The sequence below is a fragment of the Dipodomys spectabilis genome, unplaced genomic scaffold (assembly GCF_019054845.1).
Source record: "Dipodomys spectabilis isolate Male_0828 unplaced genomic scaffold, ASM1905484v1 ptg000248l, whole genome shotgun sequence".
NCBI classification, from domain to species: domain Eukaryota; kingdom Metazoa; phylum Chordata; class Mammalia; order Rodentia; family Heteromyidae; genus Dipodomys; species Dipodomys spectabilis.
This window is the reverse complement of record NW_024870925.1, coordinates 805,010-829,279: the sequence shown is the minus strand read 5'-3', so window position 1 is coordinate 829,279 and position 24,270 is coordinate 805,010. Positions and strand designations below refer to the sequence as shown.

The 24,270-nt window shown below is 36.6% G+C and overlaps 1 non-coding gene across 1 annotated transcript; it reads right to left on the bottom strand.

Moving 5' to 3' along the window:
- Nucleotides 1–7,884: 7,884 nt before the first annotated feature.
- LOC122124815 lies at nucleotides 7,885–7,987 on the bottom strand. The gene has a single exon (XR_006150665.1). It is a non-coding gene; the product is annotated as a U6 spliceosomal RNA (small nuclear RNA).
- Nucleotides 7,988–24,270: the final 16,283 nt, after the last annotated feature.

Sequence of the window (24,270 nt, the reverse complement as noted above, 5' to 3'; positions counted from 1 at the left end):
TCTTTTGCCATGCAGAAGCTCTGCAACTTCATGCAATCCCATTTGTCCAACCTTCCTTTGATTTGTTGTGTTTCCGGGTCTCTATTAAGAAAATTTCGGCCTGAGCTAAAGAGATGTAGGATTTCTTCTATTCCATCCTGTAATGTTTTCAGAGAGTCTGCTTTGACTCTGAGGTCTTTGATCCATTTGGAGTTGATTCTGGTGCAGGGTGATATATAAGGATCTAGCTTTAGTTTTCTAGAGGTAGTTAACCAATTTTGCACCACCATTTACTGAAGAGGCTGACTTTCTTCCATTCTATTATTTTAGCTCCCTTATCAAAGATTAGTTGGCCATAGGACAGTAAAAACTGTCACTGGAACCACAAGTATTAACATCACAGCATCTCACCACAACTGATTTCTACTCCTACACTTAATGGTCGAGACAATAACCTAATTCTAGAAAAACAAATCACAACCGAAGACCAAACCAACACCTGACAAATCAACCAAGAACATAGAGAGTCATCTATTAAGATCATAGCTCCCCCCCCAAAAAATCTCCAAATGGAAAGAACAAATGAGAAAAATACAAGAAAAGTGATGTCAAGCTAGTATAATTCACACAGTAAATAATCAGGCATTAGAACAGACAATCAAGTACCTAGAAGATAGTTACAAGGACCTAGAAGATAGTTACATATACAGCTGAAAATTGTGATTAATGGAAAGATGGAAAACCTCTACAAGGAAATTTGAGAACAAGATGAGACCAACCAAAGTTTAGCTAAATAATTCACGGATACTACAAACAGAAAGATAAATAAATTCTGAGAAGACAAGGGAGTCCAAGACTAAAATTGATGCCTCGTTAAAAGATATGAGAGAAGACACAGCTAAGAAACAACCCTTGCAACTCCCCCTCCCCCCAAAAAATGTACACAAAGTCCATACAAGACCTAAACCAAAGTATTAATAAAGAGATAGAACCCCTAAAATTGACCAAATTAGAAGACAGGGAAATCAAAAACAAAGTAGAAAGTCTCCACAGGAAATAGATGACATAGAAGAAAATCTCAGGGTCAAAGACAGAGTAGACATAATTAGAAAAAGGAAATAATCATTTAGAACAAATCCAATAGATAAGAAATGATCTTTCCAGAACTTCAAGACTCAGTTAGAAGATCAAATTTTGGGGAGATAGGTATCAAGAAGGAGAAGAGCAGGAAACTAAATGAATGGGAAACCTATTACAGAATTCTACCAGAGATCATGCCAAACATCCAAAGAGATAGGCTCATTCAGAGAAGAGAAGTCTTTAGAAACCAAACAGAATTCAAGAACTGAACAATCCACCACCACATCATAATCCATTAGAGGATCAATAAAGATCAAGGAAAGCATTATTAAAGCTGCCATAGAGAAAAGATTGATTATTTATAAAGGATATACAGTCAGAATAAATACTGATTTCTTAGCTGATATGGTAAAAAGGAGAGCCTGGCATGATGTATTACAAACAGTAAGGGTAAACAACTACCAACCGTGAGTATGGTCCCAAGCCAAACTCTCCTTTACATTTAAAGAATATTTAAACATATTTCATGACAAAGAAAACTTGAAACAATGTACCTCCACCAAATCAGTAGGATAGAAGTTAATCAAATGTATCCTACTTAGAGAAGATCAAGAAGAAGAGGAACTGGTTATATTAATTTTTTTTTATTGTTGTTCCAGGGGCTTGAAGTCTGCGCTTGGACACTGTCCCTGAGCTCTTCAACTCAAGGTGAGTGCTCTATCTCTTGAGCCACAGTGTCACTTCTGTTTTTCTGGTTGGTAAATGGATATGAGAGTCTCAGGGACTTTCCTTCGTCGGCTGTTTTTGAACTGCAGTCCTCAGATCTCAGCTTCCTGAGTAGCTAGGATTACAGCTGTGAGCCAGTGGCCCCAGGGTAAAAATGGGGGATTTTTAGAAAAGAAAATCCACCTCTTCACTTGTGTCTAAACCTCAGATATCACTAATAGAACACTTCACATTCAACTCATTTCATCAGACATTTGTAAATTTTATCTTTTAGTTCATGTAGGAATACAACAGTCAGTATCAACTCAGCTGTGGGACTGAATCAATTGTATGGAAATTGCTAGCACCTAAATCAAGAAATGTTACATCAAAACAAATTTGACCCACTTTTGGAATAATTGTTTTCTCTTTTTATTACAAATGTTTGCTTGATTACTTCCTAATGTGAGTGATGACATTTTCACTCTTCAGCCTTCATCCACATGTGGTCAAATATTTAAGAATTCAAAGATTTCCATTGATAATTTATTAGGCTGACCTCTAAGAAAATGTGGATTTCTGGAATTTGGTCTGCTGTCTTGTTCTTACACACACAGGCTTTCTATGATTTATTTGTTCTACAAGGAATTCTACTTTTTAATCTTTGTGTAACCAATTTTAGTTTTCTGTTCAGTCTTTCTGACATTCTCTCTGGAGATTCATTTGAGTCTGCCTCATTAAAAATATATTCATCAGCTAAATGACTTTCAGTTTCTGTTTTTCCCTGACTTCGTGTCAGCTGTGATAGCAGCCCTGACTGGCTGTGCTTACTGAAGTTTTTGTTTATTTGTTTGGTGTAGTTTTTTGTTTGTTTGTTTTAGAAGTGTAGGATTACTATTCAAGGTAGTAGCTTCTCTGGGTCCCAGTGGTCCCCTGACCTAGGGTCAATGGGTTTTTCTCCTAAAGATTCAAAAAACAGCTGACTAAATTCCTGTTTAAATTTTCCCAAAATGAGGCAATCTGGCATCCTTGCAAAGGCATCAATAATCCTCTGTAACCACTTACAGAAATGGTCTATCAAGATGGCTTTTCAAGATTGACTGTGAAAAATGTTCATTTCCAATTCAGGACCATAAAGCAGCTCACATCCCAGGGAGCAGAATTTTGGAAGGAAGGTCCCCTTCCTTCCTTCTCTTATTATAGATCAAACCATAATATTCTGCAGTTGTGGCCAGCATGGAACACATTTTCCCAAGAATAATATTCTGTAGTGTAAAAGAGGACCAACTATCAAAATAAATGTGAAAATACTTGTCGACTAAAGACTGATTTATCTTGCTTATATCTGTTGTTATTTTCATTACTTCAAACACATAGATAAATTATATTGGGATTAGACAAGAGGCAAGGGATTAATGAAATAAACATTCAGTTTACTTTCATATATCCAATATAATACACTTAACCCCTTACGGAAAATTAAAACCAACTGGAGAAACAATGTCAGAAATATAAAATAAGCCTCAATATGAATAATCTGGCACAGATGCATCATCATCTACTCATTTGGTACAAAATAATAAAAATTTAACTAATGAATATGACGTTTAAGTATAATCTGAAATAGTCCTCGTGTATATGATTGTATATAATTTTTAGATGTCACCGAGGAGGAATTTAACATGCATGTAGAATTCAAATTTCCACCATTTAAGCTAGATGAGATGAATAATCCCTCCTGTATTGTGTGGTGTGAATTTCACCACAATGCTGAACTCTTCCACCTAATACTGAGACATGTGCAATAATTTATTATTTCATATTAAAATGAGTGCTGAGTACAAGATACTTTGAATTATTACATTAATTCGCAGAAATGAAACAATAATGATATATTATTTGTTTAAATTCTAGTGCTTCTAATTTCACAATTCATGAAATATATTATTAAAATAAGTTTCATTTTTTTCTTTTTTATACCTGGCAGAAATTAAAATTATATATTAAACATTCAATATGAAGTAATCAATAATAACTAATATATTATTAAAATTATATACTACTAAACTCTGATGTGAATTATCATTCTAACAAATTGTGATGTAAACTACATTTAATAGAATTAATTTAATATTTATTAAACTTACCATCTTGTTATTGTTTCCTAACTGTGTCATTTGTTATTCTTGGTCCAAGTCATCTCTTCACCTCAATTGTTTAATTTTCTATTTTATCTCTATTATTTTGCTGGTTATGCATTTTGTTTTCCCTTTCTAGTGACTGACATAAGGCTGAAAATCTGTATGCTAGTTTATTACTTCCTATGTTAAATTGCTGCTCTCCACAGTTGTTCTACTCTTCTTTTTGTAGCACAGAATTTCCCCTAGTCCCATAGACTGTATTGCTACTCCCATATATTTTATTTTTTATTTAAATTTTATTTTCAAGGTAGTGTACAGAGGAGGTATAGTTACATAAGTAAGGTAATGCATTTATTTCTTTTTTAACTTGTTTCCCCTTCCCTCATTTTTCTCCCTCTTCGCTCCCAATGCACCTCCCAAGATTATTTCCAAAATATTGTCTTGTGAGTATCACTGTTGCAGAGGTTCCCCCTTTGTCCTTTGTCTCACCATTTTGTTTTTTCCCTTTCCCTTCCCCAGTTTAGATCAACATATTTACAATACCCAATGTAGCAAAATCAAATACAGTGACTATCGGGGATAACCCATAGGTGGGGAAAACACAAAAAAGATAAAAATAAATCATGTAGTACATTAAGAATAACAACAACAGAGAACATATCTTGGAGTTCATTTCATTTAGAATCATCTTATACGGTCATATGTACATAGCTATTGAGTTATTTTGCTCATCTACTAAGATTATACTTGATGTACACAATAATGCTCCCCTAGGAAGAACAACTCCTACTTACTTAGTTTCATTCCTATGTAAGGCCAGTGTTGTCCCCTGTATCCTCATGTTGTACATTACAACTCTATACCTGGTCATACTGTATATCCACTATCTTCTACATTGTGAACTAAATGCCCCAGAAGTTACACTTTGCTTTAATTTTTAAAAAAAATTCCGCCTTAATGTTTGAGGTGTGTGTGTGTGTGTGTGTGTGTGTGTGTGTGTGTGCGTGTGTGTGTGTGTTTACAAAGATCAGAACACAACATTTTTCTTCGTTTACAATACAACTTTCAGGTCATTGTAAGTTGTGGCAAATGGGAAAGTCTCTTGCTATTTTAAGGATGAAACAGATGATGATATTTGTGCATGTATCACATTTGCTTTATTAGTCTGTAGTTGAACACTGAACTCTGATTTATATCTTGGCTGTTGTGAATAAGAATGAACTATAGATATATTTACGAATTACCCAGTGAGAAAAAATCACATGATTGGTGGGTCAGATGATATTTCAACTTTGGATTTCTTTAGAAAGCTGCATACTAGTTTCTACAATGAGAATACTAACTAAGAGTGTAGAAAATTTCCTTTTCTCCCCACTCACCAATATTATTACCTTTTGTTCAAAGGTAATAAAAGGCAGGTTTATACTATCTGCAGTAAACCAAACTGGCCTTAGACTTAAATCCAACCTCCTAAATGTTGGAATTACAAGCCTTTACCACCACAACTGGTTCCATTGATTTTTTTATGAGTTATAATAGTTATGAAGTAGTATCATAGTAATTTTGAATTATATTTCTCGAATGACTTCTACTCAAAAAGCATTAAGCCAGCATAGAAGTTGTATTAAACACAACTTTGTAAACCCACAAGAGATTTTCAGGGCTTTATGGAGAACATGTCTATTCAGAACTTTTGTCCATTTTTAATCCATTTCCTTGTTAATCTCATCTTTAAGCTCTTTAAACCAGATCAATAATTAATTGAAGGTAGAAAAGAAAAAAAAATGTAGCAACTCATAACATTTTTCAATTTTCAATAAGATGGTATTGCTTATAACTCAATTTAGTTAGACCTTTTACAAGGCTGTAATTCATATATTTTACATTGATTGTTCTTTCCAAAGCCTGTTTGTCTAATTTCTCTTGGTTTCTTTCAGTCCCAATGGTTCAAATTTCAAACTGAAGAATAAATGGAAGGATGCAAACCAAAAATACAGTTCCTCTCATCAGATCATGCCTGTATAAGAATGAGTAAGAGTGCATCCATCTAAGGACCTATGATAGGACAACAGAAAAAGAATTCATTCTTCTAGGTCTTCTTTATCTTTGCGATGTAACTTAAAAGTTGTAAAACACATTATACTGGTCAGATACTTTTATGTTTTATCAGTTTTACACATTTTCATATGGATTTCATCTCAGTGTACAAGATAACTTCATCGTTCTGTCTCTGGTATTTTTACTCTAACAAGACATAAGATAACCAGTTTAATTTACAGCATGAGAAGTTATCCAACTGGCTTGCTTGGAAGCAGAGCATGGTCAGTAGATATTAGTTCTGGTTGCTCACTACATGTAATGGTTTCTGTACTACTTATCACATTTTATTTAGTATTTAAAAAAGACTGCTGGTAAAACTCAAACTCATCCATACAAGTTTATATTAAGTATTTCGCAAGTGTTATTTCCTTTAATTCTTAAGATAACATTTGCTATAATGCTAATGTTATTACCATTTTAGTGTTGGAAAAAATTGTAATTAAAGGCAGTAAGTGTATGGCCCAAAGACACAGTGAGTGAGGAAGAAAATGAATCAAAGTTTCCAAAAGTCTTTCAGCAATACACAAAAGGTAGATAAAATCTCTTCATTCTATGACACTCTCAATTCAATATTCATATTGTCCAAGAAATAATAGTATACAATGTCTTGGTGACTTTGGGTTATCATGCACAGAACTGAGCTTATAAATTGAGGTACAAAGAGAAGCATATTTCTTCTGTCCCACAGTTCCAGTATCCTTTTTAAAATGTACTAAAACTTTTAAATATCAACACTTACTGTCTTTTAACAATTCCAAAACGAAATAAATTCACATATAATCAATCCAAAATGTTTTAAAAGTAGGAGATGATAAAACAGGCCCCTGTGAAGTAAATTTTCTTCTACTTTATACATTATTCTGAAAGCCTTTTGCTGGTTTATAAGGCCTGTAATCCTACTACTGGGGATATCTACTCAGGATCCTAAGATCTGTGGATAACAGTTGGAAGCCTATCAGGGCAAAATAAATTCATAAGATTATTTTTCAAAAATTTTAATGAACTAGCAAAGGGCCAGGAATGGAGATGTAGCTCATTTAGTAGCTCACTAATAGAGCTAAAAGGACTAGCAAGACCTTGAAGCCCTGATTTCAAACTCTGAGCATGCCAACACACATGCAAGTGTGTGGGCACACTTTATTCAAAATTTATTCAAAATACCTTCATATCAGTGTTTTTCATTAATTTCTTAACGATATTATGAGTGAAATAAAGGAAATAAACTCTTCCATCTCAGAACATTTTTATATGTTTTCATTGCAAAAATGCTGTACAGAAGGGTCACCGTTACACGAGCAAGGCAATGAGTACATTTCCTAACAAGCATTGTTAACTCCTCCTTTATTATTCCCCTACTATCCCTTCCCTTCCACCTCCACAAGTCCACTCACCTCCTCCCTTCTCATGCCTCAATTGTAAAGTTCATTTTACAACATAGTGTCTTGTGCATCTCATTGTTAAAATGGGTGAACCTGTATCCCTATTTAAGCATTTTCTTTTTCTTCTTCCCATCCACAAATTAGAAGAGACAATAGACAAGATGTAGGCGCACCAACTTCAAATACAGTGAAAACAGGTGTTATAACATGGGGTCGGAACATATAAAGAAGCAAAAAAAAAAAAAAAAAAACCACACTGTATGTTATAAGTATGTGAGAAACAATAGCAAGAAAGAAAAAACCACTTGTGTCACTAACTTCGGTTCATTTCCCTTAACATAATCTTATCTGGTCATATGCTCATAGCTTTTGACCTTTTCTGCTTATCCCAGACTTATATTAGTTATTGAAAATTAGGGAAACCATGGGACCTATGTTTATTTGGACTTGGCTTACTACACTTCATAATCTATTTCCGAAGCCTTTCCATTTCCTAACATATTAGGCGATGGAATGACAGGAGTTTGCCTGTCATCCTTAAGCAGGGGCCATGTTAATCTTCTCGGTATCATTCCAAATTTAGTGTATATGATGCTTCCTCACTGCTTCTCAGGGAGCAGAGGAGCGAAGGCCTTCCCTCACCCTCCAGTACTGGAGGTCTCCATCTTGGATACTGACAATGCTCGATGGAGCTGCTAGCTCCAACTTAAGCCTTGGAAGAAAACTGGAGTCATTTAGTAGGTCACAAGAACCTAAGCTGATCTGCCAGACTCAGCTCCACCCAGAGAAAAGTCACCAAGCTGGGGCGCCAGACATAGGAGTGGCTTTCTTCACTGGGTAATCAGAGCCAGAGGCTGCCCCTCCCTTTAGCAGCCTTGACAATCAATTGAAATTCAGTAAACATAAACCCGGAGAGTGGCTCCAGGCTGGGCTCTGGGAGTTTCTCACAAACTAGCCCCCGAGAAAAGCTAATGTTTGCTGAAAGTCCTCAACTCTACCCAGAACCTAGCCTCATCACAGCATCTCCAAACTTGAGGAAAAAGCCATCTCCCTCTTTTGTGGTACTCAAAGCATATCTCCCTTCCATTGAACTAATTTGGGAGGAGGATCACAAAATCCTGGGTAAAGCAGAGCATTTTTCTGCCTGTTCAAACAAACTGATATAAGAAATGAACCAAGCCACAGGAAAATCAAACACCAAAAGTAGACCAGAGACTCCAACAAGAGGCTGGTTATGGACATAAGGGAGATACATGATTTTTCCGACCCCTACCAGAAATGTTTTTCTTTTTTTTTTTTTGGTACCTTTTATAAAAACTTTTTTCTAAAACATTTTTTAAATTTTTACCTTTTTTGAAAAAAATTGTTTTCTAGTAACTTTTTTTCCTCTTATAATTTTTATTTTAGGGGTATATGTGTGTGTGCGTGTTTCTTTCTTTTCTTTTAAAAAAAATTCTTTTTGTTTTTTGTTTAGCTCTACTGAACTTCTGATCTTTTCTTCTTTCTTTCTTATCCTTTTCACCTTTTCTTCTCTTTCGTTCTTCTTTATGTGATTTAATTGTTGTTCTGCACATCCTCAGATAAACCCATAGTCGATTAGTAGACCTTATCCCCCATTGTGTACACACTTAATCCACAAATTCATTACTCAATTAAAAACCTCTTAGACTTAAATTCCTTAATAGCAGTACTACCTCTTTATACCTATATAATATTTTAAGTATTTTTATTTTTAAATTTTTCACATCTCCTTTATATTCCTCCCTGTCTCTCATTATATTCACGTTCTTCTCTGAATAGTTTGTATTCATTTCTGCTTCGTATTTTAAATTTTTACTTTTCTATTTTTCTTGGTCACTTTTTTCCCTTTCCTTTCTTCTTTTTTTTCTCTCTCTACTTTTATACTATCCAACTTATTTCCTTCTTTGACATTAGGACTCAGTTAACTCTCCCTGTACATTCCCACATCATTCTATTCCTATTGTTAACCCACATCTATCCCTAAACCTAATAATTTCTGGTTTACCAAATTCTTCTTCATGGTTCGCACCCCATTAATATATAGTTGTTAAATGTTGAATAGATGTATCTGTTGAACTAGACTGTATCTGCAGAATATTGACTGTGCAAATACAGACTTTGGTTGATGCTTGCCTTAAGAAAGTGTTCTAGCAAAAAACTGGTGTTATTTTCATCCCAAATGGGCAGAGTAAGCTGGAAAAAACACAAGAAAAATGGCAAGTCCGGGTATCTCCACTCTCACTCATGATAATCAGGGAACAGAACAGATAATGAATAATCCACTGCTGGCAAACATGATAAATGAAAATATTGAAAACATACAAAGGACTCTGTATGAGCGTGATAGGGAGAGAGAGGAGGCAAACAAAAGGTCAATGCAGGAAAAGATTGAAAACTTACAAAGGACTCTGTATGAGAGTAATAGGGAGAGAAAAGAGGCAATCCAAAGATTTATACAGGAATATCATGAGCGTGAGGAAGCTACTCAAAAAATGATACAGGATTTGCGTGAGCAGCTTGAGAATACTCAAAGAGAAAGGCAGGAATGGTGTGAGCAGGCTGAGAACACGCAAAGTGAACTACAGGAATGGCATGAACATCAGGAAGCTAAGCAAAGAGTAATAGAGGAATTGATAGAGCAGGATGAGTATACACAAAGATCACTAAAGGCATTCATGGGAGCCATTAAAAAAGAGCTGAGGGAAGTCAGGGAGACCACAAAGGGAAAGCTGAATGGAACCCAACAGAAGGAATGGGAGTCCAAGGAAACCATAAACAATCAACTAAGTGATTTTAGAATAAACATTGAACACCCAATTAAGGAAGTAAAGACGTTCATTCAAGATCTAAAACAAAGCTGCAACAAAGGATTTGAAGCCATCAAAGCTGACTAATTAGAAGGAGAAGAATTTAAAATTAAAGTAGAAAGTCTTGACAGCAGGTTAGAGGATGCAGGAGATCGAATCTCGGGGATTGAAGACAGCCTAGATATTATAGAGAAAGAACATACAACCATCCAAGACAAGTCCAAGAAATATGATAGATCTATCCAACACTTGGAAGACACCATCAGAAGGCCTAATCTGAGGACAATGGGTGTAGAGGAGCACCTAGAAACAGAAGTTAATGGTCTAGGAAATTTGTTTAACAGGATCCTAGCAGAGAACTTCCCAAGCATGCAAAAAGATAGGCCTATTCAGATACAAGAAGCTATTAGAATTCCAAATAGACCAGACCAGAATAGGAAATCCCACTGTCACATTATAATCCACACAGGATCAACTCAGAACAAGGAAAAGATCCTTAAAGCTGTGAAGGAGAAAAGATGAATAACTTATAAAGGGAAACCAATTAGAAACACCACAGATTACTCAGCAGAGACAATCAAGGCAAGAAGAGCCTGGAATGATGTATGCCATGCCCTAAAAACAAACAACTATCAAGGAAGAATACTGTACCCAGCTAAACTCTCCTTCATAACGGAAGGCCAAATAAAAACCTTCCATAGCAAAGAAAAATTGAAACAATACATCTCCACCAAACCAGCTCTACAAAAGATTCTTAAAGATGTCCTACAAATAGAAAACCAACAAGACCATAATAAAGGGCAAGAAACTGCACCCACACTGAGAATCCAAGAACCATAGGAAGAACCCAGTTTTAGGAGCCCCAAGAAGGTGGATAACAAGGCAGGAACTCCCAAATACCTCGCAGTCCTATCTCTCATTATTAGTGGACTTAACTCTCCAATTAAGTGACATAGACTCTCTAGTTGGATTAAAAAACAAGATTTTTCTATCTGGTGCCTTCAGAAGTCATATCTTGCCAGTAAAACAAACACATTTTCAATGTTAAAGTCTGGAACAAAATCTACCAAGCAAGCGGCCCCCATAAATAGTCGATAGTTACAATCCTAATATCAGATAAAATAACTTCAAATTAAAATTTGTGAGAAGAGATAAAGAAGGTCGCTACATACTAATTAAGAGATCTCTCCTTCAGGAGCATATTACAATTCTAAATATCTATTCGCCAAACAACGGAGCACCCAAATTTATCCAATAAACACTACTTTCCCTCAAATCCCACATAGATCCAAAGAAATTAATTGTTGAGGATTTTAACACACCAATCTTCCCACTAGATAAATCAACTCGGCAAAACCTCAACAGAGAAACCGCAGATCTAAACAACTGCACAGATCAACTAGTTGTTACAGCCATCTACTGAATATTTCACCCAGCAGCTTCAGAAGTTTGCTTTCTGAGCAGCACATGGAACATTTTCTAACATAGACCACATTTTAGGTCACAAAGCAAACTTGTCCTAATTCAGAAACATTGAATTTATATCATGCATTCTCTCTGACCACAAGGGAAGAAAATTAGAACTCAACACCAAAAGCCACCAAAGAAAGTCTTGTAACACACAAAGGCTGAACAAAACACTATTGAATGACCAGTGGGTCATGGAAGAGACTAGAAAGGAAATTCAAATTTTCATGATATTCAACAAAAATGAGCACACAAATTACCAGCTCCTCTGGGACACAGTAAAGGCAATACTAAGAGGCAAATTTGTAGCTCTGAGTTCCTACATCAACAAATTGGAGAGATCTGAAACCAACAATTTAATAAGACATCTGAACCTTCTTGAAAAAGAGCAGCAAGATAAACCCCAATCCAGTAGACAGAAAGAAATAATTAAAATTAAATTAGAATTAAATGAATTAGAATCCAAAAAAACTATAGAAAGAATCAACAAAAGAAAGATTTGGTTCTTTGAAAAAATTAACAGACCGTTAGCAAATCTTTTCAGAAAAAGAAGAGAACACACCAAATAAATAAATTCAGAAATGAGAATGGAAACATCAGCACAGAAACAACCAAGATTCAGAACATTATAAGGGGATACTTCTCAAAACTTTATCTAATTAGTATGAGAACTTGGCAGAAATGGAACTTTTCCTAGCAAATATTGACATGACAAAACCAATCCAAGATGAGTTAAACCATCTTGGGTTCCGGGAAGATGGCGGAGGAGAAGCTGGAATCTGAACAAGCTCTCGCATAGAAAGCAGTTTTAGAGTTCCAGTGAGCAGTCCTAAGCCAGAGAATCACACCAAGTGTGCCATCACAGGACAGAGAGTTAGACAAGAGAGGGGAAGCCAAGACAAGGAGACACATCTGACCGCCTGCCAGCAGCCGCGGCGGCGGCGGCAGGGTCGCAGCGGCTACCGCAGCCGCGGCCATACCTGAGCGCTCACACAGAGAGTCCGGGACGAAGGAGCCAGACGCAGAGGGCGAGAGGATTCTACTCAACACCAGCAAGAACCGACAAGGAGCGGACAACTTCATCCTGCACTTTGCAGACCAGAGACGACCCAGGATCCAAGACTCGGCGTGAGTAGCCCCACTTCCTCACTCCTTCTCAGGGAGCAGAGGAGGGAAGGCCACCCCTCCCCCCCCAGCACCGGTGATCTCCATCTTGGATACCGACAAAGCTCAGAGGAGCTGCTAGCTCCAACTCAGGCCTTGGAATAAAACGAGTCATTTAACAGGTCACAAGAACTTAACGGCGAAGTGACCTGCCAGACTCAGCTCCATCCAGGGAAAAGTCACCCAGCTCAGGCACCAGCCATTGGAGTGGCTTTCCTCACTGGGTAACCAGAGCCAGAGGCTGCCCCTCCCTCTAGCAGCCTCCACAATCAATTGAAAAACAGAAACCCTGAGAATGGCTCCAGGGTGGGCTCTGTGAATTTTTCACAAAATAGCCCCAGGGAAAAGCTACTGTTTGTTGAAAGGCCTCAACTCTACCAGAACCTAGCCTCATCACCCCTCTTTTGTGATTCTCAAAGCAGATCACCCTCCCATTAAACTAACCTGGGAGGGGGATCTCAAAATCTTGGGTAAAGCAGAGCATTTTTCTGCCTGTTCGAACAAACTGACTTAAGAAACCAATCAAGCCACAGGACCTCAAGCTGACCAGAGACTCCAACAAGAGGCTGGTAACAGACAAAAGGGAGATACAGGATTCTTCCCAAACCTCCCAAAAAAAAAATCAAAAAAAAAAAATCAAAGAACTTTTTTTTTTCTTCTTTTCTTTTTTCTTTTTTTTTCTTTTTTTTTTGGTACCTTATATATATAAAATTTTTTTTTCCTTTTCTAAAACTTTTATTAATCTTTAATTTTTGCCTTTTTTGAAAAAATAATTGTTTTCCAGTAACTTTTTTTTCCTCTTATAATTTTAATTTTAGGAATACGTGAATGTACGTTTTCCTTTCTTTTCTTGTCTTCTCTCGTTTTATTTCTTTCTTTCTTAATTATCTTTTTGTTTTTTGTCTAGCTCTACTGAACTTCTGATCTTTTTTTTTCTCCCTTTCTTATCCTTTTCACCTTTTCCTTTCTTTTGTTCTTCTGTATGTGCCTTAACTCTTGTCCTGCACATCCTGATAAACCCATAGTTAACTAGTAGACCCTATCCCCCATTGTGTACACACTTAATCCACAAATTTATTACTCAATCCAAAACCTCTGAGACTTAAATTCCTTAATAGCAGTACTACCTCTTTATACCTATATAATATTTTAAGCATTTTTTAAGTTTTTCACATCTCCTCTATCTCCCTCCTGTTTTCTCATTATATTCACATTCCTCTCTAAATAGATGGTCTTTCAATCTCCATAACTATATTAATTTTTACGTTTCTAATTTTTTTTCTGGTCTCTTTTCATTTCCCTTTACCTTTCTTCTTTTTCTCTCCCTCTCTACTTGCATCCTACCCAACCTATTTCCTGCATTGAGATTAGGACATAGTTAACTCTCCCTGTGCCTCCCCACACCAATCTATTCCTAATTTTTACCCACATCTCTCCCTAACCCTAAAAATTTCTGGTTTCCAAAATTCTTCTCTGCGGTTCGAAGCCCATTAACATATAGTTGTTTGATGTTGAATAGATGTATCTGTTGAACTAGATTGTATCTGTAGACTATTGACTGTATAAATGCAAACGTTGGTTGACGGTTGCCTTAAGATAGTGTTCTAGCACAAAACTGGTGCTATTTTCATCTCAAATGGGCAGAGTAAGCCGAAAAAACACAAGAAAAATGGCAAATCCAGGTATCTCAATTCCCAATCTTGATAATCAGGGGTCAGATCAGATAATGAACAATCCAGAGGAGAGTTCCCAAATAGCTCTACAAACACTGGTGGCAAATATGATAAATGAGAAGTTTGACAACTTACAAAGGACTCTGTATGAGCGTGATAGGGAGAGAGAGGAGGCATCCCAAAAGTTTATGCAGGAATATCATAAGCGTGAGGAAGCTACTCAAAAAATGATACAGGATTTGCGTGAACAACTTGAGAATACTCAAAGAGAAAGGGAGGAATGGCGTGAGCAGGCTGAGAACACTCAAAGAGAACTGCAGGAATCCCAGGAACGGGAGGAAAGAGAACTGCAGGAATCCCACAAACGGGAGGAAGCTAATCAAAGAGTAATTCAGGAATTGAGAGACCAGGTAGAGAACACACAAAGATCAGTAAAGGCATTCATGGAATCCATTAACAAAGAGCTGAAGGAAGTCAGGGAGACCACAAAGGGAATGCTGAATGGAACCCAACAGAAGGAATGGGAGCCCAAAGAAATCATAACCAATCAACTAAGTGATTTGAGAACAAACACTGAACACCAAATTAAGGAAGTAAAGAAATTCATACAAGACCTAAAACAGAGCTTCAACAAAGAACTTGAAGCCATCAAAGCTGACCAATTAGAAGGAAAAGAGATAAAAAACAAAGTAGAGAGTCTTGACAGTAGGTTAGACCATGCAGAAGATCGAATCTCAGGGATTGAAGACAGCCTAGATATTATAGAGAAAGAACATACAACCATCCAAGACAAGTCCAAGAAGTATGATAGATCTATTCAACACCTAGAAGACACCATCAGAAGGCCTAATCTAAGGATAATGGGTGTAGAGGAGCACCTAGAAACAGAAGTTAATGGTCTAGGAAATTTGTTTAACAGGATCCTAGCAGAGAACTTCCCAAACATACAAAAAGATAGGCCTATTCAGATACAAGAAGCTTTTAGAACCCCAAATAGACCAGACCAGAATAGGACATCCCACCGTCACATTATAATCCACACAGGATCAACTCAGACCAAGGAAAAGATCCTTAAAGCTGTCAAGGAGAAAAGGTTAATCACCTATAAAGGGAAACCAATTAGAATCACCTCAGATTTCTCAGCAGAGACAATCAAAGCAAGAAGAGCCTGGAATGATGTATGCCATGCCCTAAAAACAAAAAACTATCAACCAAGAATACTGTACCCAGCTAAACTCTCCTTCATAACTGAAGGCCAAATAAAAACCTTCCATAGCAAAGAAAAATTGAAACAATACATCTCCACCAAACCAGCCCTACAAAAGATTCTTAAAGATGTCCTACACATAGAAAACCAACAAGACCGCAACAAAGGCCAAGAAACTGCACCCAAACTGAGAATCCAAGAACCATAGGAAGAACCTAGTTTTCGCAGCCCCCAAGAAGGTGGATAACATGGCAGGAACTCCCAAATACCTCTCAGTCCTATCTCTTAATGTTAACGGACTGAACTCTCCAATTAAGCGACATAGACTGTCTAGTTGGATTAAAAAACAAGACCCTTCTATCTGCTGCCTGCAGGAGTCACATCTTGCCCGTAAAAACAAACACATTTTCAATGTTAAAGGCTGGAACAAAATCTACCAAGCAAACGGCCCCCATAAACAGGCGGGAGTTGCAATCTTAATATCAGATAAAATAGACTTCAAATTAAAATTCGTGAGAAGAGATAAAGAAGGTCGCTACATACTAATTAAAGGATCTCTCCTTCAGGAGGATATTACAATTCTAAATATCTATTCGCCAAACAATGGAGCACCCAAATTTATCAAAGAAACACTACTTTCCCTCAAATCCCATATAGATCCAAAGACATTAATTGTTGGGGATTTTAACACACCACTCTCCCCACTAGATAGATCAACTCGGCAAAAACTCAACAGAGAAACCGCAGATCTAAACAGCTGCATAGATCAACTAGACTTAACAGACATCTACCGAACATTTCACCCAGCAGCATCAGAATACACGTTTTTCTCAGCAGCACATGGAACGTTTTCTAAAATAGACCACATTTTAGGCCACAAAGCAAACTTGTCTAAATTCAGAAACATTGAAGTTATACCTTGCATTCTCTCTGACCACAAGGGAATAAAATTAGAACTCAACACCAAAAGCCACCAAAGAAAGTCCAGTATCACATGGAGGCTGAACAACACACTGCTGAATCAAGAGTGGGTCATGGAAGAGATTAGAAAGGAAATTCAAATGTTCATGCTATTCAACAAAAATGAACACACAAATTACCAGCTCCTCTGGGACACAGCAAAGGCAGTACTCAGAGGCAAGTTTATAGCTCTGAGCTCCCATATCAACAAATTGGAGAAATCTGAAACTAGCAATTTAATGACACTTCTAAACCTCCTTGAAAAAGAGCAGCAAGATAAACCCCAATCCAGTAGACGGAAAGAAATAATCAAAATTAAATCAGAATTAAATGAATTAGAATCCAAAAAAACTATAGAAAGAATCAACAAAACAAAGAGTTGGTTCTTCGAAAAACTTAACAAAATTGACAGACCCTTAGCAAATCTTATCAGAAAAAGAAGAGAACACACCCAAATTAATAAACTCAGAGATGAAAATGGAAACATCACCACGGAAACAACCAAGATTCAGAACATTATAAGGGAATACTTCTCAAAACTTTATGCTAATAAGTTTGAGAACTTGACAGAAATGGACCTTTTCCTAGCAAATATTGACATGCCAAAACTAAACCAAGATGAGTTAAACCAGCTTAACAGGCCCATATCAAGCATTGAAATAGAAACAGCAATAAGAGACCTCCCAGCTAAGAAAAGTCCAGGACCAGATGGTTTTACAGCGGAATTTTACAAGGCCTTCAAAGCAGAGCTCACACCAATACTCCTCCAACTCTTCAATGAAATTGAAAGAGAAAGCTCACTACCGAACACATTCTATGAAGCCATCATAACCCTCATCCCAAAACCAGGCAGGGACTCATCAAAGAAAGAGAACTATAGACCCATTTCTTTGATGAACATTGATGCAAAACTTCTCAACAAAATTTTGGCCAATCGACTTCAACAATTCATCCAAAAAATCATACACCACGATCAAACAGGATTCATTTCAGGGATGCAAAGCTGGTTCAATATACGCAAATCAATTAATATTATTCATCACATCAACAGGAGCAAGAATAAGAACCACATGGTTATCTCAATAGATGCAGAAAAAGCATTCGACAAGATCCAACACCCCTTTATGATGAAGGTTTTGGAAAAATTAGGAATCCATGGAACATTCCTCAATACGATAAAGGCTGTATATGACAAACCTACAGCCAGCATTATACTCAATGGTGAAAAACTAAAGCCATTTCCTCTTAACTCAGGAACAAGACAAGGATGCCCACTCTCTCCAGTTCTCTTCAATCTAATATTAGAATGCCTAGCTACAGCAAAAAGACAAGATGCAAACATAAAGGGGATCCAAATAGGGAAAGAAGAGATAAAATTCTCCCTCTTTGCAGACGACATGATCTTCTCCACTCCCAAATTACTCAAGCTGATTCAAAACTTTGGCAAAGTAACAGGGTATAAAATTAACCCCCAAAATCGATGGCTTTTCTGTATTCCAACAATGAGAAAAGTGTGACTGAAATTAGGAAAGCAACTCCATTTGTAATAGCCCCACAAAAAATAAAATACCTAGGAATTAACTTAACCAAAGAAGTGAAGGACCTCTATGATGAAATCTTTAAAAACTTGAAAAAGAAGATCAAAACAGAACTTAGAAAATGGGAAAAACTCCCACGCTCCTGGATTGCAAAGATTAACATCGTAAAAATGGCAATACTTGCCAAGGCTATCTACAAATTCAATGCAATATCTATCAAAATTCAAACCTCATTCTACAAGGGAATAGAAGAGGCAATCCAAAAATTCATATGGAACAATAGAAGACCCCGAATAGCAAAACCGCTCCTCAACGGAAAGAATGCTGCTGGAGGAATATCAATACCAAATTTCAAACTCTACTATAAAGCCATAGTAATCAAAACAGTTTGTCACTGGCACAAGAACAGACCTCAGAACCAATGGAATAGAATTGAAAACCCAGAAATGAACCTACAGAACTATAGCCATCTAATCTTCGATAAGGGAACTAAAAAAAAAATGGAATGGAAGAAAGACAGCCTCTTCAGTAAATGGTGCTGGCAAAATTGGTTAACTACCTCTAGAAAACTAAAGCTAGACACTTACATATCACCCAGCACAAAAATCAACTCCTAATGGATCAAAGACCTCGGAGTCAAACAGACACTCTGAAAACATTACAAGATGGAATAGGAGAAACCCTAGGTCTCTTTGGCACAGTCCGAAATTTTCTTAATAGCGACCCGGAAACACAACAAATCAAAGAAAGGTTGGACAAATGGGATTGCATGAAGTTGCAGAGCTTCTGCATGGCAAAGGACATAGCTAGCAAGATCAATAGAAAGCCCACAGATTGGGAGAAGATCTTCACTAGCCATACAACGGACAAGGCTCTTATATCTAAAATATACTTGGAACTCAAAAAATTAAATCCCCCAACAACAAATCCTCAAAGAAAAAAATGACCAATAAGTATGTGGGCTAAAAGCTTAAAGAGAAACTTCTGTGAAGAAGAAAGAAGGATGACCAATAGACACATGAAGAATTACTGAACTTCCCTAGCCATAAAAGAAAGGCAAATTAAAACAACATTAAGATACTACCTCACCCCAGGAAAATAGCAACAGATGCTGGAGGGGATGTGGACAGAAGGGAACATTACTTCATTGTTGTTGGGAGTGTAAACTTGTTCAACCTCTTTTTGAAACTAATATGGAGGTTCCTCAAAAGACTCCACATAGAGCTCCCCTATGACCCAGCAATCCCACTTTGGGGCATTTATCCAAATGCTTACAAACAAGACCACACTAAAGCTACCAGCACAACTATATTTATTGCTGCATTATTTACTATAGCTAAGATATGGAACCAACCCAGATGCCCCTCAGTAGATGAATGGATCAAGAAAATGTGGTATATATACACAATGGAATTCTATGCCTCCATCAGAAAGAATGACAGTGCCCCATTTGTTAGGAAATGGAAAGACTTGGAAAAAATTATATTAAATGAAGTAAGCCAAGCCCAAAGAAACATAGGTCCCAAGTTTTCCCTTATTTGCAATATCTAGTATATGTATGAGTCAAGCAGGAAAGGTCAGATAAGTTGATGTTAGGAAAATGAACCCTAAGATATGTATTTAAATGTGTTTTTTCTTTCATGCATTTGTTTCTAATGTATTTATAAGATTATTTCTTAGTTGCTTTGTATGTCCCTCCCCCATATTATAACCCCTGCTTTCACTGTATTTGATGTTGATATAATTTGTGGAGGGGAAGGGGAAAAACAAGTCATGTAAACAAGGATACAGGTTTACCCGTTGCAACAATGAGAAGTACAAGTTGTCATGTCGAAAACGAACTTTACAACTTTGGTGTGGGGGAGGGGGTGAGGAGTGAGTGGGGGGGACGGGGGTGGGGCTGGGAAGGGATAAGAAGGGGAAACAAAGGAGGAGGCTAAATGCTTGATAAGAAATGTACTGAATATCTTGCCCATGTAATTGTAACCCCTTTGTACAGTATTTTCACAATAAAAAATAAATAAAAAATAATTCCAGATATTTATATTTCAAGAGAAGTGTAGGAGGCAGAATTCAAGTATTCTATACAAGGGACCTGTCATAATGAACACTACAGCAAGTGTTAAGGTTTGTTAAAAGTTTTAATGTTTGAAATGTATTTAATTTTGGGTATTTGCTTATATATGCCCAAACTAGGTCTGTTAGGCAGGTCATAATTCTTTTCTATAAAATAGTTAAGATTCATGGTAGCAGACATATACCACTAAGTATCTACATTTCAGAGTTTAGAAACTTTACTAATGAGAACTTGCAAAATCTCTTTGTAAAGTACCAAAGTAAAGAGTTGACTTTGTTATCTACACAGTTTCTATTAAAACTATAGGACTTTCTTACTTTATATGTTAGCGAGGAACAAATGAAGATATAAAACATATACAAATTATAAGATGAACCACAAATGGTAATCTTAGTGGGTGACTTTAACCACTACTCATAGCCTATAAAATTCTTGTTGAACATCATAATCTTAGCCACTGTTAATTGTAAAGAAATATGACAATAATAAAATCTAATATATAGTACACTTTAAATACTGAAAACACTGGTAATTGTTTTGTTTTTTATTTTATTAATCATTAATACTTAATTATCGGCGTTCTGTATTTGTAGCATTGTTTTCCTTGTTGTAATAGGATACAACTTTTTGTAAGTTGTCATTAGGAGGTACTTTGAGAAGGTTACTGGGATAGCCAAACCATTTTTTATCCGTGCATGTAAATTTAAAAAGAGAAAAATTAAGAACAAAATATTTATTTATAAAATGGTCAAGTAGAATCTGAATCAGGAATATTGATAAATGTCCACACTTAAAATCTTAGTCCTAGGCTGTAGTAGAGCTATTACAGAGTTGAGGCCAAAAACGTGGAAGACTGTTTTTTGTTTTGTTTTTTATTTGGATTTTGTTGGTCATGGGGCTTGAACTCTGGGGCCAGGGTTCTGGCCTTCAGCTCAAGGCTAGTGCTACCACTTGAGCCACAGCACCACTTGCATCTTTTTCTTCTTATGTGAAGCTGAGGAATCAAACCCAAGGCCTCATGCATGCAAGGCAGGCACTCTACCATTGAGCCACCTTCCCAGTACCTGAGAGACTGTATTTTAAAAAATCATCTAAACAACATTTGCTTCTGCTTTGGGTTATATAATGAAATATATGAATATCTTTTTACGTTTTGTGCATTGTTGTACTTCTAAATATATACTAACTTCATCCACTTCATCCTTTTTAAAGTCATGAAATATCTCTGAGAGTTTGCTTCTGTGAAGATTGTTTTGCATTTATAATTTCTTCTGAGTCATTTTTATTTTTTTCAAAATCACTTTATATTTAATGCTGATGGGTATTTACAAAGAGACATGGATATAGAGGATTTAGTTTACAAAGTGAACATTAAAATTTGACCTCAAAAAGAAAAATCAGCCTTAACACATATTTTCATATCTTTCCCCACATTCTCCCTAAAAGATGACAATATTAAGAATGTCTGAGGAAAGCGTTTTAGCTCCAATTTTCTTGGGCTTCCTAGGTTTAGAATTCTTAAATTACAGGCTGTAATGGAAAAAGATATTTTGGTGCACTTTGCCCTTCAGACTGTTTCTTGTCCTTTCCTTTTCTCGACTCCATTATTAGAGATTTTTTTCAGAGATGACTCTATCTCAACTTTTCCCTCTTCCTACATGGACAAATGAATTTGCAGATCAAGACTCTTAGACAGAAAGAATTTAAGAGCCTGAATCTAAGATACTTCTCTCATACCCCATCCCTACAAAGACACAAGTACCAAAGCAGGATACATAGTTTCATATTTTTCTACCAAGGCCAAGGCATGAGGATGCTTGCTTCTGAGGGTGCCTGTTTGGGGCTCTTCTTGATGTTGCAGATTAACTTTATATCTAGTTCCATTATCAGCTACCAAGGATGGCATGTTTATACCATCAGGAGGTTGGCTCAACAGGGAGGCTGGATGTGTCGCCTATGAGGGGCTCCAAGGATCCCTCATGAATGGCACAGACAATCTGTGTTGGAAATACAGGAGGCAATTAAGGTATCCTACAAACACCTTCTCAGCAAGGCAAAGTTTACTTCTGTGGAAGGCATGCTGTCTGTCACACGCCCAAGTTGAATAAACACACTGGACAGGCAGCTCACCATTGGCTCCCATGAATTTGAACTTTGGAATCATCTTTCATATTGGCTCAAATTTTTGACTCCTTTCAAACTAGTCAAAAGTTTTAATAATCAACCAAATCCAGAACACCTGGCCATATGAAAAATAAACAACTTTTACCCAGCCGGTGTTCTACCACTAGTGCCATGCCTCTAGCCCCTGGCACTTCTCTAAAATAGCATTGGCAAGGTTTTGACTACCTTTACAAGGGAAGTGCTTGTATCAATCAAGCACTTCAAGATTTAACTTCTACAATTCTCCCATCTGATTTTGCTTTCTTTTCTTCCAACCAATAAACACTGACTTTCCTATTCAGCAGTATCCAATAAGATATTTTGATTTAAAAAATGGTTTGTTTAAGGCAGTTTTTAAGTCAGTTACTGAACAAAACCTGTTTTACAAGACCTATAGCAACCATGCACACATTACTATGAAACAATTACTAAAGAGGTAAATATTGACACAATAACTCATTGTTAAAATGCTTGTTCTATCATCAAACTAGTAAAGGGATCTGCCAACATACAAAGAAACAACCTTTTTCATAAGTGACTGGGGGCTGGTCTGGGGTTTGATTTCATGCTCTGGGTATTGTCCACTTTAGCCACAACTCAAAGCTATCACAATGTATTATCTTTTTTACAGCCTCATTGGAAATAAAAGTCTCATCTTTCCTGCTTGGGTTGGCTTCAAACACAGATCTTCAGAATTCAGCCACCTGAGCATTTAGGATCATACTCAGCATCATCTCAGTTTTTAGGTAATTTTTTTGCCAGTATTAAATCCTTGTAAGTCTTTCTGTAGCATTGGCCTCCAACCACCACAGAGATTCCCTTTGAAGTATATTTATTCTTTTATTTTTATATGTTTATTGTAAAAATACTGTATAGAGGGGTTAGTTACATGAGCAAGGTAAAGCATACATTTCCCATCAAGCATTGTTACCTCCTCCTTTGTATTTCCCCTACCATCCCTAACCTCCCAGCTCCAAAACTACCTTATACACTCCTTCCCACACCCCCTAAATTGTAAAGTTTGTTTTTCAACAGTGTCTGGTGCATCTAATTGTTACAATGGGTCAACCTGTATTCCCATTTAAGCATTTTGTTTTTTCCATTTCTCTCCCCAAACTAGAGAAGTGTATATACAAGATGCAGAACACCAACATCAAACTCATTGGAAACAGGGGTTAGGCTGTTTGCGGGGGGGCAGAATATAAAGAAACAAAAATCAAATGGAACATTATAAATATGTTAGAACAATAGCAATAAAGAAAAAACCACTTGTGTCCCAATGTTTGGGCTCATTTCACTTATCACCTTCTTATCTGGTCAAGTATCTGGTCAAGTATCGTATTTAGACCTATTTTTTTCCCATTCAATCCTACCAGTGGCTCCTACTTACTTTTCCATGGTGGCATTTTCAATTAACAAACACTACTGATAAATAAAAGCACATATTGGGATAATTTGTTTATGGAGATCATAGATTGTGGAGAATAAAACTAATAATAAAACTAATAAAAGAATAAAAAAGAATAAAACTAATTTGAGTTCCTGTTTCTTGTTTCTAGCTTTAAACTCTTTGGAAAATTTTCAGGCGCCCCTAAGTAGCATAGTTATAAATATGAAGTTTGAATGACCTGATAACTAAGAAGTCTCTCCTCACTTAATTTATGGTGTTTGAGAATGTTCAGGTGTGGGTTGGCCAATGGAACCAAAGCACAGATTCTACTCCAGTTGGCCAGTAACATCTCCAATAGTGGTCTCATGAAATACCACCAGACATTTCCCCTGGCTATGATTAGTACTTATTGCTCATCT